Here is a 15,883-nt window from a genome sequence, read left to right as displayed (position 1 = left end):
TGACAAGGAGTTTTGGAAACAAAACTTATAAAACAAGGAGAAGAAAGTTAGTCTAAGTGGTGGCCTCATTTCCACCTGTGCAATTAAGCCAGGCCCAGGCATAAAGCACTGTGTGGGCACAGAGTGGGTGGCAATGGAATATTTGGACCTCTCTCTTTTTCCCTTATAAAAAATTAAAATGCAACATCATTTTGATGTGTTTTTGTGTCTCAACACAAATTATTGTTTTTCTACAACTTTAGTTCTAATGTTAAAAATGAAAGGCCATCATGTTCAAAGACTCACTCCATTCCCTTTTATGAAGGGGAGGCTCTTCTGTTAATGGAGTGATTTTGTATCTTCCTATGGATTTTTTTAAAAGATTTTTTTTAAAGATTTTATTTATCTATTTGAGAGAGAGAGAATGAGAGAGAGAGCATGAGAGAGGAGAGGGTCAGAGGGAGAAGCAGACTCCCTGCCGAGCAGGGAGCCCGACGCGGGACTCTATCCTGGGTCTCCAGGATCATGACCTGAGCCGAAGGCAGTTGATCAACCAACTGAGCCACCCAGGCGCCCCTTTTTAAAAGATTTTATTTATCGGACGCCTGGGTGGCTCAGTCGTTGAGCGTCTGCCTTCGGCTCAGGTCGTGATCCCAGCGTCCTGGGACCGAGTCCCACATCGGGCTCCCCGCTCGGCCGGAAGCCTGCTTCTCCCTCTTGCACTCCCCCTGCTTGTGTTCCTGCTCTCGCTCTCGCTGTCTCTGTCAAATAAATAAATAAAAAAAATCTTAAAAAATAATAAAAAAGATTTAAAAAAAGGTTTTACTTATTTATTACAGAGAGAGATGGGGAGAGAGAGAGCAGAAGCTGGGGGAGGGTTAGAGGGAGAAGCAGACTCCCTACAGAACAGGGAGCGCAATGTGGGTCTCGATCCCAAGAACCCGAGATCATGACCTGATCCGAAAGCAGATGCTCAACTGACTGAGCTACCCAGGGGCCCCTTCCTATGGATTTTTAAAAAATTAATAATGACTTCATCTTCCCCCCTTCCTTTAACATTAAGGTATAATTACATACGTAAAATTCATCCTTTTTGGTGTATAGTTCCGTGAGTTTTGGCAAATGTAGATAGTGGTGTCAACACCACCCAAAGATGTGGAGCTCAGTTTCTACCAGGTGAAAAATTTTCCTGTGTCCCTTTGTTGCCAACCCTCCCCTCCATCCTTAGCCCCTGGTGACCTCTGATCTGTTACTGTTACTTTGCGACAATACACAGAATCATACAGAACTTTGACTTTGGAGTCTGGCTTATTTCACTTGGTGTAATGACTTTGGGATTCACTGAGGTCGTTGTATGTATGAGTAGCTAGTTTGCTCCTTTTTTATTGATGGATAGTGTTCCGATGTATGAATGTACTACTTGGTTTGTTCATTCCCCAGTTGAGAGACATTTGGATTTTTTCCATGTTTTGGTGATTATGAGTAAAGCTGCTATAAACATTCTCCTACAGGCTTTTTATGTGAACATAGGTTTTCATTTTGTTCTGATAAATGCTGGGAAATCAGATCATTGGGTTGGATGGTAAGTGTTAAGTTTAACTTCGGAAGAAGCTGTCAAGGTGTTTTCTGCCATGTTGCTGCTCCACCAGCAAAGTTGGAGGGTTCCAAGTGTTCCACATCCTTGTGGGTCCTTGGGATCATGTTCTCCCTTTAACCTTCACCTTTCAGACAGGTGAGTAGTGACATATCACTTTGGTTTTGGTGTGTGTTTTCCTAGTGACTAACACTGTTGAGCTTCTTTTCTTGCATTTATTTGTCATCTTTATATTTTCTTGGTGAGATGTCTGTTCATATCTTCTGCCCATTTTATTTTTTAAGTTGGGTTGTTGGTTTTCTTAGTATTGAATTTTGAGAGTTCTCCATCTATTTTGAATGCAAGCCTTTAATCAGATACATGATTTATAAATATTTTCTCCTGGTCTCTGTCTGGTCTTTTTGTTCTCTTAACAGTGTCTTTTGAAGAACAGAGGGCTTAGTTTTGATGAAGTCCACTGTCTCAGTTTTTTTCTTTCATGGATCATGCTTTTAGGTGTCATATCTGGGAAGCCTCTGCCTGACCCAAAGTTACAAAGAGCTTCAACTATATTTTCTTCTAAGAGTTTTACTGTTTTAAGTTTTACATTTAGATCTATGATCCACTTTGAGTTGGTTTTGTGGAGGGGGTAAGGGCCACGGATGCTTGATACCCTCTTACGCCAATCACCTGGTCATTGCGGAAAGCCCAGAGTATGTTGGTGAGCCCCATTCCAGGCCAGCACATCTCCACTGTCATTGCTCACGTTCACCTCTAGGTCTCACATCTGTAGTTTTGGTTCCTCCAAAGCCATGGTATGTCAGCAGGGAGAAAGCCACAGAGTGGAGAACAAACAGCCTCTTGCTTGGAGTCAGGATCCTGGATTTGAGTCCCTTCCCTGCCACTTATAAATGAGGGGGTCCTGGGCCAGCACTCTGCTTCTCTGAGCCTCAGTTTACTCGTCTATGAAGGAGAGATAATTTTTTCATGAAAATCTTACTGAATGGCTTATGGCTCCCATGTCATAAAATATATGAAAGAGCTTTGCATATCTATCACACAGTAAAGATGTTATTTCAAGTGCCATGTTCCCCCTTGGCATGTTGATGACATGCCTAGATGCTCTCCAGGTCTCCCTGCCTCCAACCCACCCACACGTACTCAACAAGGACCCACCAGACCTAGTTGTTTCAGAGGAGACATTATTGGTCCCAGGTCTTTCCACCTCTCAGTATGCATGCCCTTCATTATGTCCTTTGAGATACCCTTGACAAAAGCAAAGAAGACCATCCCCCTCCAGTTTTAGCTCAGCCATTTGACTTGTTTCATCCAATATAATAAAGTAGATATGACAGTGTGCCACTTTGAAGCCTAAGCCTCAATAGGCCCTGCATGTTTCTACTTGGCCATTGTAGTTCTGCCATTTTCATGGGAGGAATATGGCCTCTGGTCTTGGGAGGAGGATAAGAGACACATGGAGCAGAGCTTCCCCAGTCCAGACCAACCAAGACCAGCTGCCTGCAGATGTGTGGGCAATCACAAATGGTTGTTTGTTATGCAGCTGTAGTTAACTGGTACATCCACTGCCTTTGCTTTGCAGTGACCCGTTCATGAAGAAAGAAACTGCTACTTTTTGCATGGACAAAGAGGGCCAAGGAATAATCTAACCCATTCTTTAAAGCTCAGCTCAACATCTGCCTCTTCCCTGAAGCCCTCCCTGATGATTCTGGCGCAAATGGATCTCTCTCCTCTCATTTCCCTAGCTCTCTAAACTTCCAGTCAGGAATTTACGTGGGTTCTGCTTTACGATCTTGTTAGGGCTTCGGCACTTCTGTTCCCCTGTCTAGAACACTCTTACTCTGTATCTAGGCATAATGGGCTCCTTACTGTCAGGTCTCAGCTTGGACATCACATCCTCAGAGAGGCCTTTTCTGACCACTTTTCTGCAGTCATTCTCCCCCACATGTCTTTGCTTTATTGACCGTGGTGCTTTCTGAAATGACCTTACGTATTTTGACATGGGTGTATTGGTTAACCCCACTGGTTGTGAACTTCCCAAGGGCCTGGACTTCCCTGCATTTGGCCCCCTACATTCCCAGCACTCAGAGTAGCTGGGGACATCAGTAGGCTCACTCAAATACTGACTGAATGGGCAGTCAAAGCTTTCAAGCCTGTCCACTGCCCTCTCACTTTTCGTTCTTTAAAGGACTGACACGTGGTGTTAGATGCCAAGAATGTGACCACTGATCTCTGTGTTCATCCTCCAGGTATGCCGCTTCCTGGTCTCTTCATTTTATATGAGATTTGGTTTCTGGCTCCACATCTCCTCCACTTCCTCTTCTCCCTTTCTTGAGAAATAATTTACACGCCAAAAAATTCACCCATAGATGTGGTATATACATACAATGGAATATTACCCAGCCATCAGAGAGAATGAAATCTTGCCATTTGCAATGACACGGATGGAGGTAGACGGTATTATTCTAAGCAAAATAAGTCAGTCAGAGAAAGACAAATGCCATATGATCTCACTCATATGTGGAATTTAAGAAAGAAAACAGATGAACATATGGGAAGGAGGAAAAGAAAAAAAGGAGAGATGGAAACAAGCCGGAAGAGACTCTTAATGATAGAGAACAAGCTGAGGGTTGATGGAAGGAGGTGGGTGGGGGATGGGCTAGATGGGTGATGCGGATTAAGGAGGGCATATGTTGGAATAAGCGCTGGGTGTTGTATGTAAGTGATGAATTGTTAAATTCTACACCAGAAACCAATATTGCACTGTATCTTAACTACCTAAAATTTAAATTAAAAAAAGTGTACAATTCAGTGGTTTTATTTACAGGCTTGTGCAACTATCCTCACAAAGGATGTTAAGAACATTTTCATTACCTGAAAAATAAGTCCCCCACCCATTAGCAATCACATACTCTCAGCCCTAGGCAACCACCAATCTACTCTCTGTCTCTAGAGATGTGCTTATTCTGGACATTTCGTATAAATGGAATCCTACCACATGTGGTCTTTTGTGACTGGCTGCTTCCACTCAGCATCGTATTTTTGGGGTTCATCCACATTGTAGTGTGTATCAGTGCTTCTTTGCTTTTTATTGTTGTACGGTATCCCACTGTGTGGCTGTAGCACCTTCTGTGTCCCCTGTCATCAGCTAGTGGCCATTGGGTTGCTTCCACATTGTGGTTCTTAGGAATAATGATGCTGTGAGCCCTCCTGCCCAAGGTTCCATGTGGATGTGCTTTTTCATGTCTCTGGGCGTATAGCGAGGAGGGGCTCCACAACTTGACTTTCTGTGCTTATCATTTACTAACCAATCTGGAATACTGATGATAATCGTTATGATGATGAAAATGAGAATAAGATTAGTTAACTACTTCTGAGCATTTACTTTGTGCTAGATGCTATTCAAAGCACTTTACACGTATTGATCAGTTCATTGGTGGGCATAGTAAGGTTGTTGTCCCCATTTTACAGATGAGGAAACTGAGTGGATTAAGTGAGGTCCCTCGCACTCTGGCTGACTCTGGCTCAGTGCCAGAACCCACCTTCCCCTGAGACCATGCCCCTTATCTGATCTGGCCTCCGGACCTTGACCTATTCCGCACCTGTCCCTGTGGACAGCCATGCATTTTGTCCCAGCTTCGTGTGACATCTCCCTGCAGGGACTGGGTCTCTTTTATTTCTGCCTTCTTGCTATATTTTTCTCTTTCTTTCTTTCTTTCTTTCTTTTAAAATTTATTTATTTATTTGAGGGAGAGACAGAGTGTGAGCAGGGGGAGGGGCAGAGGGAGAGGGAGAGAGAAGCAAGCTCCCCACTGGGGATGGAGCTGGATGCGGGGCTCGATCTCAGGATCCTGAGATCATGACCTGAGCTGACACCAAGAGTATGACACTTAATGGACTGAGCCACCTGGGCACCCCACTGCTACATTTTTCACACTGCCGGGCACATAGCCGAGATTCAAAGAATACTCATTTAATTGAAAATAATTCATTCAGTTACATGCATAGACCAGTCTTTCCCCTGCATCGGCCCTGTATTTGCTGACTCAGGAGAGACAGGTATAAATGACAGGGATGAGATATTTCCAGGTGGGGGGAAGAGGGATCCTGGGCATGTATTCTGCAGGCTGCTCGGGATGGAAATTGTTTCCTCTTCTTTTTCTGTGGTTTTCAACAACTCTGAGTTCTGCTAGATTTACTTCCAATAAACTCAAAATATCAGTCACACACAAAAATAAAACATCTGATTTCACATACAAATGAATGCATGGATGGCTGAGGTAAGCCTCTGTCAGTACTGCATGTGGTAATAAATGCGCTAGGCAAGAACACTTGGAGAAAGAAGGATTCAGATCCTTTGTTAGTAACATCGGCGAATTCTAGCTCCATCTCTAAGTTTGATCACTGCCCCCCACCAAATCTGTCCAGAAGGTAATAATGTCAGATAATAACTTACATTGTGCAGGGCTCTATAGCCCCAGAGTTTACAAAATCCTCTTATTGAAATAATCATCCTGTGGATCCTCTAAAGCTCATCTTTATCACCTTCCTATTTCTGATGCTGGATTCCTCCAGCAGGGCTGAATGGCTCACAGGATCAGGCACATGCTTCATTCTCTCTGGTCCCCAGATTGCTGTACACATGGGTGTACATGGGTCCAGCCCCATAACCTTGCTCCCCTTTGTGTCTACTCATCCTTCACATTTTGATTTAGGCATCACTTCCTCCAGGAAGCCTTGTTTGACTCCTGCATCTGGGTCCCCTGTCCTTCTGTGCTTACTGGGCTTCGCGTAGCCTCTGTCGCACCCTCAACGCTGTTCTTTGTCCATCTTCTCCATCAGACCATGTGCTTCTAGACCCAGAGACTGTCTTGCACACAGCCCAGAGCAGGTGTCCCAAAAGGGGGCATCCAGTGAATGACCGAATGGCGGAACTCCACGAAGGGAGTATGATACACCACACTGGATGGGAGAGGAAATAGAGGCTCAGAAAGGGCAGGGCATTCGGAGCTGCTTTGCACAGGCTGCCTCCTGGCTGGCTTTAGATCGGGAACCGGGAAGCTCTCCCCTGCTGTCCCTTTGGGCCCCCAGGGTGACCCCCAAAGCCGAGGCTCTCTCCCAGGAGGCTCATTTCAGATGCTGCCAAGAGGGGGTCTTCCCAAAGCATCCCTGATGCCTTTCAGCTTCTGCAGGCAGGCAGAGCGTGTGCCAAGTTGAAACACGCATTAAAAGAATTTTGTGGGTTGAGCAGATCACGGGAACAGTTACTGTACAAATCCTGCGGAACGGGGCATGTACTTGAAAGGTTAGACAAAATACCTCCTTGCCTTTTTTCTTCTGTTCTCTTCTTATAGTCCACTGCAAAACAACAATGGATAAAAGGGTGCAGAGAATGCATGTATATTTTCTTTTTCTGTTTTTTTTTTTTACCTTTCCCTAAGGAGCTTCTGTGCTACCCACACTAATTGTAGGTTTTTCTGAAAATGCAGCATGAATCATTTATAAATAAAGAGACTTTAAAATCCCTAAAAGACTCCCCGAGGTATTCAGTATTTCAGCATAAAATAACTGTTAAATGGAGTTATTCTGAATTAGCTTTTACTGGAAAGTGGTGAAAATAAAGTTTTCTTTTCACTGTGACTGTTGCAGCAATCCTTTTACACAGCCATCCCGGGGTCATTGACAACCTAGTTCCATAATTCAGGTTTTAGCAGAGCCATCCCCTGAAAGGACAAATGCCCGAGAAGCTGGGCTCTTGGAGAAAGACAAGTCGCACTAGCCAGGAAGGCGGCTAGCTGAGGGTCCCTGGTGGAGACCCAAGATGACCATCAGAGCTCAAGGGCGGACGCAGACAGGCACGCGTGGGGGACGGGAGGTGCGGTGATTTTGGATCCCGCACAGTCAGAGGTCTCACCCGGCTCTGCCTCTTTCTAGCTGGGGGACCCCGGCGCGGGGGCGTTGCCTAACCCCGCTGACACTCAAGGGTAATAATAATCCTCACTCTGCGGAGTTGTTATGAAAAGTCGAAACAAGATTTATAAATATCCAGGATGAAGTGGAAAGCCGAAATGGGACTATAATGAATTAATAACAATGATGCTGCTTCTCCGACATCCAGGGGCCTTGAATGCAGGTGCTCAGAGGCCATCTCCGGGCCGTGCCTCTCCAGGGCCTCGCTGGCCATTCAAACACCCTCGCTCTTCCCTCATCCTTACATTCTCCCATCCGTTGGTCGACTGGTTCATTTAGTCTGCAGATATTTTCCAGAGTGTGTGCCATGGGCTCTGTGCGAGGAACTGGGGGTCTGAAGCTGAATGAGACCGTAGGATTCAGTCTAATGGGGACACAGGTGTGACAGGGACAATTCTTTGCTGGGCACTGTGCAGGTGGAAAGGAAGTGGTGGCTGGGGTTCCACCTGGGGTAGGCAGACGGTGGGCACTTGAGCCCAACCTTGGGAGGTGAGGGCTTTCCAGGTGAGCAGGAGGTGGAGGAGGGGTGGCCATCCTTCCAGAGGATGGGTGTTCCCTGAGGTCAGGGGCTGTGTCTGTCTCTCCGTGCTCGCCACAATGCCTGATTCACAGCAGGCTTTCCACACAAGTTTTGCTGAAGGACTGAATGTGCTCTAGGTGGCAGGCAGAGAGGAAGCCAAGATTTGGAGGAGGAGGACCAGCATGGTGGCTGTGTCTCCGGGTACAGCCAGTAGCCAGCTGGGTTGCGGGGAGGCACAGGGCAGAAGGAGGGACGGAGATGCGGCAGGTCCAGATGGGAAAGGACCTTTGCCATCTGGCTCAAGGCAGGGTGGAGGCATGGAATGATTTTACAGAGGGAGGCCACATCAACTCTTCTGCCTTTTGGCAAATCCTCTTGAGCAGGTTCAGAGGGTGCATTGGGAGGAGGCGGGCCTGGGAGCTAGAAATAGGTGTGGATATGACAGGTGCTGTCAGACTCACCCCCTTTGCTGTCCCGGCTTGGCGTACAGCCAGAGGTCACTTTTGATTCCGGGTGTGAAATTATGCAGAGGAGGTTCCCCTTCTACTTTGCAGTTGATTGACAAATTGTCCTGTCACTCAAATGCTTTTTCAACTTATCATAAAGAGTAAAAGAAAATTATCTGTTCAGTGCATATGGGAAAAAGAGCGCGTTCATTAACCTCTTGACTGCTGAGCTCTGAAACTTGGGAAGCTTCAAGGAATCCACAAGGAGAAAGCCCAGGGAGCAGGTGTGTGCACGTTGGTGTGTACATCTCACGATCTTTATTTACACACACGTGTGGTACACACATCTGGTCTCTACAATCCATTTCAGAAACCCACAGACCCAAACACACACACACACACACCCACACACACACTCACAAGAGCATATATATATCTTGCACCCCGTGTAGCAATTGCATAAGTTTGCGCCTTGATGAATGTGTACACATAGAGACGGATGCTTGCGTACCAGTGTTTTACAGTGGGAACCGGCCGCCAGCTACTGGAACTTGGGACCCATGTAAAAACGTTGCACTTTTGGAGAGCTTTTTAAAGTACCCATCTATTTTCCGATTCCTCTGGAACATGGCTCAGACTTCCCCTAAGAGGCGATGTCGGGCAGGAAGGAAAACTCAAGAGAGCGAATGTCCCCCGTGATGGACAGATGTCCTCCTGTGTCACCTTCCTTAAAGCTGTCTCCTTACCCATCTCTTCATCAGGGCTCTCCAGAGAAACAGAGCCAATAGGATATGTATATATCTCTCTCCAGAAAGAAATTTATTATACAGTATTGGCTCGCGGGAGTGTGAAGCTAAGTCCCACCATCTGCCATCTGCAAGCTGGAGACCCAGGGAAGCCAGTGGTGGGTAGTTTGAAGGCCTGAGAGCCAGGGAGCCAGTGATGGAGATTTCAGTCCAGGTCTGCAGGCCTGAGAACCAAGTGCGGAGCCAAGAGTTGGGTGTTCCGGCTCAGACAGTCAGGCAGAGAACAAATGCAAACTTCCTCCACCTCTTTGTTCTTTCTGGCCTCACTGGATGGGCTGCAGCCCACTCACTTTGGGGTGGGCCGTTTACTTTACTCTGTCCACCAATCCAAATGCTGACCTCTTCTGGAAAGGCCCTCGTGGACACCCAGAAAAAACCATTTAACCAACTATCTGGACAACCCACAGCCCGGCCAAGTTGAAGGATCAGATGAACCATCACAACTATGAAATCACATCACCAAGTCTTGATTCTTGACCGCGCACCATGTGCCAGGCATGGCGCTGGGCCTTTTACATGCATCCCCTTGAACCTTCACCGTGATGTCATCAACTAGGTGTTGTCCCACTTTACAGATGGGAAAATGAGGCTCAGAAAGGCAACTCTACGACCTGGCCAACCACAGAGGGAGAATGTATCTGGGGTCCAACACAGGCCTCTTCTGCCCTAAAATCTATTTACAAAGGCTTTTTTTTCTTTTTTCCGTGTACAACTCTTTTTTGCTTTGCTAAGTACTTACACACCTATTATTGCATTCTGTCCTCAAATAAGTAATGGCAAGGTGGGTCTTATGAATTCTTTGATTCAAATATGTCCTGAGCCAGGCACTGCATTACATTTTGGGGAAACAGCCAGTGAACAGAGCAGACTACACACTGGCCTCCTTCTACTAGGAGGGGGCGGAGCCTGAACACGTTAATAGAAAATACTGCAGGTGCAAGTGTGTGGAATGGAGGAGATTAAAGATCAGCAAGAGGGAAGAAAGTGTCAGGGACATATTTCTTCTGGATGGGATGGTCAGAGAGGGCCTCGCAGAAACCCAGTGGAAGAGAAGATCAGTTCAGGGGAGGGGGGTGGTGGAGAGAACCAGCCATGATCTCACCAAAGCTCTACCTCCCTGTACTGCCTCCTCCCAGCACCCAGGGGAGGGAACTCTCTGCCTGCTCTGTGCTGCTGAGGCGGATGGAAGGCCTCCTTCCCTAGGATGGGCCATGTGCCCCCTGTCTCTGATGACCCACCCAGGGCTTTTCTTGGGGAGACCAACCCTCCTCTCTTCTCCCCACCCGATCTTGGTCAGCTACCACTCACCTCTAGCGGGGAAGCTCAGGCCACCCTTCAGGCCCCAACCATGGGTCCTGCCACTGTCACTTCCATTCCCAAAGCCCAGCTTCTGCTCCACCATTTGAAATGTGTCTTTCTGCCAGTGGCTGAGAAGGCTGAAGTCTTTGAAACACTGAGTGTTCTATAAAATCCAAATAATTCCCTGTAAATCAAAGTACTTGGCATGCTGGCTGCAAAGCCTGAAGCTGTTTTTTTTTTTTTTTTCCTAAGGTAATCTCTAGAAAGTAGTTTGTACTCATGTTTCCACAGTGATTAAATATGCAAAGTAATTTCCATGATTTTCACCGCGTTCTGAACCAAATCAGATTCTGTTCTGCTCCTCTTTGTACAAAGCCACTTATTGGATCAGATTCCAAAACAAATCCCCTGAATTTGGCGGATCATCATTTTAAAAGGGGGCTTGTTAAGGTAATCATTAAATTAAACCACCCCTTTAAGAATATTTAGATCTGGTCCGCCAAGCGGAACGGTCTAATGGTTTTTAAATTAGAAGCTGCGGAATGCTGGTGAATTTTCTTTTGTGGGTCAAGTGGGTATTAACAAATGCTAAGACTGTTCTCTCTTTTGTCATCACCTTGAAATCTGCAAAGAAAAACAAAGAGTGGGAAGGACCCAAGGAGAGAGGCAGGGTGTGGACTGAACATCCGCTCTCTTGCTGTCTGCGTCGGTGGGTGGCAGAACGAGGCAGGGCGGAAGAAAACAGGCGATGTGGCGGTCTCTTTGGACCTGGGCTTGCGAGGCACCAATGTGTGACTCTGCCGGGAAGGGCAGGAGCCCAGGCAGTGCCCTGACTCCTGCAGGCTTAAGCCACTCATGGGGTCAGGTCTTCCAACCACAGAGCCTGTGTTGCTACCTGTGGCCAGGATAATTTTTCTTAAACCTTCTCCGTGTCAGTTCTTTTAGGCAGGTTGGCGGTGAGTCCCGAAGAAAGTCAGAAGCAGGAGCCCTTGTCACACCTCCGGAGAATAGTTGGAGACCTGTGACTGTCATGCAGAGCATTTCATCTCCTCCTCCCAGATCTCCCAGCTTCTTGGCAGCCCCTCGGATCCCAAGCTAAGGTGGCCCAGGCATGGGTCCCAGCAGAACTGAGCTGGGTTTGTCTGTGACTAATTGAAGTGCTCTTCGAGCTGAGCTTTAGGGTCACCTGGAGAGATTTTCACGCACCATGGCCATGCACACCTCCAAAAGAGCCGGATTGAATTCATCTGGGGTGGGGCACAGCACTGTTTTTTTTTTTTTTTTTTTTGACTTTCCAGGTAATTATAATGTGCAGCCAGGGTTGAAAACTATTAGATTTAGAAAGAAACCTCTCTCACAGAGAATTTTAAAAGGATAAGAGTCCTGTGTGGATGGAGGCTTTAGTTAAATCGGAGGGTTGGCAAACTAAGGCCTGTGGGCCAAATACGCCCCGGCGCTTGCCACTAGTCTTATCTGATCATGAGCTAAGAATAGTTTCTACATTTTTAAAGGATTGGAAAGAGATTCAAAGGAAGAATAATATTTCATGATACATGGAAGTTATACGAAATTCAAATTTCAGCGTCCATAAATAAAGTTTTATTGGCACACTGCCTTGTTCATTTATCTACATATTGTGTGTGGCTGCTTTGGTACTATAATGGCAGAGGTGGGTAGTTGCCACACAGGCCATATGGCCTCGGGTCATATTTACTGTCTGGTCCTTACAGAAAAAGTCCATCGACGCTTTATGTTAAATCATAGGACAAAAGAGCCATTGCAAAGCAGTTTCTTTTCATGCTAAGATGTGAAATGAGAACTGCTTAAAACCAATAAGCTCAAAGAAACAAATATTTTTAAAGAAAAGGTGAAAACTGAACACCACATAAAAAACTAATAATGTACTATATGTTGGCTAATTGAACATAATAATAAAAAATAGAAATAAAAGCAATTCCTGAAACAAATAAGTCTAGAAAAAAAAAAAAAGAAAGAAAAGGTGAAATTTAGCATTGCCGTGGATGTAGGGGAAGAAAACTTTCATACACAGCTCAGAGGAATGTTGGTACATTCTTTCCAGAAGGCCTTTTGTTGGCACATATCAAGAACCTTACCAATATTCCTATGCTTTGCCCAGTCCATTCTATTTCTAGAAATGGATCTTATGGAAACTCTCAATTATATATGTGCAGTTTTATCCCCCAGGATTTTATAGTGAAGTTATAATACAAACAACCCCCCCCTCAAATGTAAGGGTGCAATAGTAGGAGGTGTTTTAAATAAATCGCGTCACATCCATATGCAGCTATAAAAATGTGCTTGAAGAAGAGGTAATGACACAGGAAAATGTCTGTGGTCTGTAAAGTGAAAAATAAACCATCAAGCAAAACTTACTATGAACAGAAAAATGTCAATTTATCACAGAGCAATATGTATATAGAGAAACTATATTGGAAAGATGTATCCAAAATGATGATAGTGTCTAATTTTGGATGATTACATTATGGGTCATTTAAATTTTTTTCTTTCTGCTTTTCTCAATTTTTCTTTTCTTTTCTTTCTTTCTTTTTTTTTTTACATTGAATGTGAATTAATATGGTAGCCTTATTTAGAGGGAGCCCCCTAGGGACAGTGCATAGGGGCAGCCTTAGCTTGGGAGGTGAGAAACCCAAATGTATGTTCCAGATGCCCCTCTTCATCCCCACCTGCTGAATGAGTTTGAGGATGCCAAACGAAAGCTCTGATACTCTCTTGCCCTAGCTGTGCAGCCTGTTGTAAAAGCAAAGCCTTCCAAGCCATAGAACCTGCTTTAGATTCTTGTCCCCATCACCTATGTGCTCAGTAATTTGAATCTGAGCCGCATAAAGGCAAGGATTGTAATCCTTCCTTAGGAGGTTCCCCCCCGCCCCCCCCCCCACGCCCCGACAGTTGACCGAGAGTTTATGCAAAGCATCCACAGGCGGTTCCTGGGGCAGGCGAGCATCTCAGAAGCTTGGGCTCCCTTCTTCCTCCCCTCATCATCATCTTTAAACTCCGTTCTGATTGAAACCTCATCAGCAGCTTGGGTTTTGCTAGCCACGCACATTCTGGGGAAGAGATTGTGACCGTAGTTTCGTGTGCTCTGAGAACATCTGCCCTGAAAACCAGCTCTTCCTGCATCTGCATAGATTCTGCTCGGCCCTTGCCCCACGCATGGTGTGGCCGCTGGCTATCAGTTCCTGACAGTGCTCTCCAGGGCACAGTGTGCTCTGTCCTTCCATGGGTCTTTTACGGAGGTCCTAGAGTGATAGGCGCTAAATGTGCCTTGGCTTCATATGAGTCATGATAAAGCCCCCAGGAGCGACAGTCAGAGCTGAGCCCATATTTTATCGCATGCCCCACTGTGGGCGCGCATGGTGGGGGGCACCTGGCAGCTCCTGAAGACCCCCCAGAAGCCTATTTGGTTTACGAATTACACAATGTGAGTACCTTATATGGCCCACTGCTGTTGGAAAGGCAAAATAAGGACCCGCACAGACATCCATGTCCTAATCCCCTGAACCTGTGGATTTGTTACCTTACATCGCAAAGGGGCAATTAAAGTTGCTAGTCAGCTGGTCTTAAAATAGGGAGAGTATCCTGAATTATCTGGTGGGCTCAATGGAATCATGAGTGTCCTTAAGTGTGGACAGGGAGGCAGAACAACAGAGTCAGAGGGAGATATGACGAGAATAATGGTGAGGTGGATGATGCAATATTGCTGGCCTTGAAGACAGAGGAAGGGACCATACATGAGGGAATGTGGGTGCCTTCTAGAAGCTGGAAAAGGTAAGAAAACAGATTCTCCTCTAGAGCCTCCAGAAGGCAAACAAGCCTGCCACCATCTTGATGGTGGTCTAGCAACACCATGTCCGAACGTCTAACCTACAAAACATCTAAGAATGGTAGGATAATAAATTTGTGTTGTTTTAAGCCACTAAGTTTACGGTAATTTGTTATGGCAGCAATAAGAAATGAATATACTTGCCAGTGCAACCATCTGATATACATAACCACACTGAATTCTTACAACCCTGTCAAATAGGTAGTGTTATCCCCATTTTACAAAAATAGAAACAGGTTCAGAGAGGATAAATATCATGCCCAAAGGCACACAGCTAATAAGTGACAAAGCTAGGGTCCATGTCCATAGCTCTCTTCTTCTAAGACCCATGTTCTCTACTCTACACAAGAACTAGACTTTAGTGTAAACATTTCTGGTTCAGCACCTGTGAAGTGTGCCATCCAGACTTTCAGGCCTGGCCAGAGATTCAGATGGCTACTCAAGCTCTGACTGGTGCTTGGACTCTTGAATAATGTCTCATGGCAGGTAGATATCCAGCCTCTGCTTGAATGTCTCCTATGATGGGGAACTCACTAACACCCACGGAACTCATCCAGGTCTTGGACAGCTCCAACTATTGAAGAGATCTTTCTGATTCAGCATATTGAGCATAATCTATTGACTCATCACCTCTACTTTTTTTGTCTTACTCTTTCTTTTGGAGACCCTCAGAATGTTTGCCCGTGTTTGGTGAGTGAGGCTGGGCTAAGGGGCCCAGAATCTCTCAAGATGGTGGTAAGCCCCCCAGCGGCTGACCTGAGATGCAGGCGGACCCCTTCCAGAGGCTGCCATTGTACAGAGGCCAGACTCATCTACAGCCCTCCTCCTAAAGTGGAGAAGTGGCTCATCTGGGGACCTCTGCGGGAGGTGTGGGCACTCCCATCTCTGATTATGTATTTTGTTATTGAGATGTCAAATAAATGTGATCTGAGTCTTCATTAATTCAAAATTTAATCATTCTGAATTTGGGGTCACTTGGGGAGGGATTGCATTGGATTTTACCTTTCCTTTCTTCTGTGATGTAAACATGTTTGCAAGTGGCAGGAGCAGCTCACCCGAGACACTGGTTGAGACTGGCACATTTGTAAGCGGCACGTGGATCACGTTTTCTTGGATGCAGACCCCTTCTGGAAATCTACTCATTGACACTTCAGTAGTTGCATAGAACTTACTCTAATGATAATTGTAGTTGTTATTTCTGGGTGTTTCCCAAGTGACAGAAATTGTGCCAAATAAGAGTTTCACATGTATTTATCTTTTCCTTCTTAAAAACAGAGCAAATGAAGAATCAGAGAGGTTAGGACACTCGCTCAAGGTCACACAGCCACTTAGTGGCGGTACCTGCAGCTCCTGATTCCTATCAGCAGAAGCTCCATCGGGATGTGTAGAGGGGTGGAGATTTGGAGTCAG

This window comes from Eumetopias jubatus, unplaced genomic scaffold (genome assembly GCF_037043125.1).
Source record: "Eumetopias jubatus isolate StellerSeaLion01/CBP00866 unplaced genomic scaffold, mEumJub1_p1.0 scaffold_7, whole genome shotgun sequence".
Taxonomy (NCBI): domain Eukaryota; kingdom Metazoa; phylum Chordata; class Mammalia; order Carnivora; family Otariidae; genus Eumetopias; species Eumetopias jubatus.
The sequence above is the reverse complement of the archived record's forward strand: the minus strand, read 5'-3'. Positions refer to the sequence as shown.